Raw genomic sequence first — 1,805 nt, 5'->3', positions numbered from 1 at the left:
TTGTGGTGAAAATCTTTATTTGCACATAGTACACTATATGTAAATCCATGAAACTAATATATGTGAATTCCACAGGATGGACATGAATATAAAACATCACTAATCCAGGAACTCTGTCCAGTCGCATAGAGCACCACGCAGTCCTTTCAGCCCAAATAGTCTGCGCTGATCTGTTATTCTGCCTGGTCCCATCGAATGCATCTGGATCATAGACCACCATACACCCCTCCCCAATCCCTATTAGCTCGTTCCATACTTATAAGACCACAAAATATAGAAGCAGAGGTAGGCCATTCGGCCTGTCGAGTCTGCTCCGCCATTCAGTCATGGGCTGATCCAATTCTTCCAGTCATCCTCACTCCCCTGCTTTCTCCCCATACCCTTCGATGCCCTGGCTAATCAAGAACCTATCTATATCTGCCTTAAATGCACCCAGTGACTTGGCATCCACAGCCGCTCGTGGTAACAAATTCCACAGATTTACCACCCTCTGACTAAAGTAATTTCTCTGCTTCTCTGTTCCTAAATGGACGTCCTTCAATCCTGAAGTCATGCCCTCTTGTCCATGTTATTTCCTAACATGGGAAATAACATTGACATATCAAATCTGTTCAGGCCTTTTAACATTCAGAATGCCTCTATGAGATCCCCCCCTCATTCTCCTGAACTCCAGGGAATACAGCCCACGAGCTGCCAGACATTCCTTAGATGGTAACCCTTTCATTCCTGGAATCATTCTTGAGAATCTTCTCTGAACCTTCTCCAATGTCTAAAATCAGGAACCCAAAACTGCACACAGTAGTCCAAGTGTGGTCTCACGAGTGCCTTAAAACCACCCTCTGAGTGAAGGAGTTCCCCGACGGGTTCCCCTTAATCATTTCACCTTTCACCTTTAACCCATGACCTCTATTTCCAGTCTAAACCAACCTCAGTCTGCTTGCATTTACCCTAACTATTCCCCTCATAATTTGTATACCTCTGTAAAATCTTCCCTCGTTCTCCTATGCCAGAAACCTACTCATGCCTTCCAGATCCTTTCTCCAATTTAGAGTATCAACTTGAGAATCAATCCCACTCTTCTCCACCATATACCTGCACAAATCTGCACCAAAAATAAAATACAATATTGGCCATGAAAAGTCCTTGGCAAATAGGATTACAGAGAATCCCAAGGAATTCTATGCATATATCAAGAGCAAGAGGATAACTAGAGAAAGGTTAGGACCACTTATGGATAAAGATGCTTGGATGTAGAGAATGTGGGTGAGATCCATAAGGAGTACTTTACATCAATGTTTACCAAGGAGAAAGATGTGGAGGACAGAGAGATCAGAGTGACACGTAATAATATGCTAGGGTATTTTGAGGTAAAGAAGGAAATAGTGTTGGGGCTCTTAAAGAACATTTAAGATAGATAAGTCCTCAGGGTCTGATGGGATATACCCCAGGTTATTGAGGGAAGCAAGAGAAGAGATTGCTTGCGCCTTGACCTATTATCTTTGCATACTATTTAACCAGAAGCAAGGTCCTGGAGGACTGGTGAGTAGCTGATGTTCCATTATTCAATAAATTTATTTTCAAATGTCACCAGAAACAATCCTAAGATTCAATCCCCCCGGGTATCCTTAATAAATCCAAAATGGAATTTAAACCATAACAGAATCAGTGAAAAACCACACCAACTGACTGTTCAACTGACTGGGCAAAAAACAGCAGACTGTGCAAATACATAAAGAAAGAAAGAATAATACCAAATAAATAAGCAATAAATATTGGGAACATGAGATAAAGAGTCCGTGAAAGTG

Source organism: Hemitrygon akajei, chromosome 29, assembly GCF_048418815.1.
Source record: "Hemitrygon akajei chromosome 29, sHemAka1.3, whole genome shotgun sequence".
NCBI lineage: Eukaryota > Metazoa > Chordata > Chondrichthyes > Myliobatiformes > Dasyatidae > Hemitrygon > Hemitrygon akajei.
The sequence above is the reverse complement of the archived record's forward strand: the minus strand, read 5'-3'. Positions refer to the sequence as shown.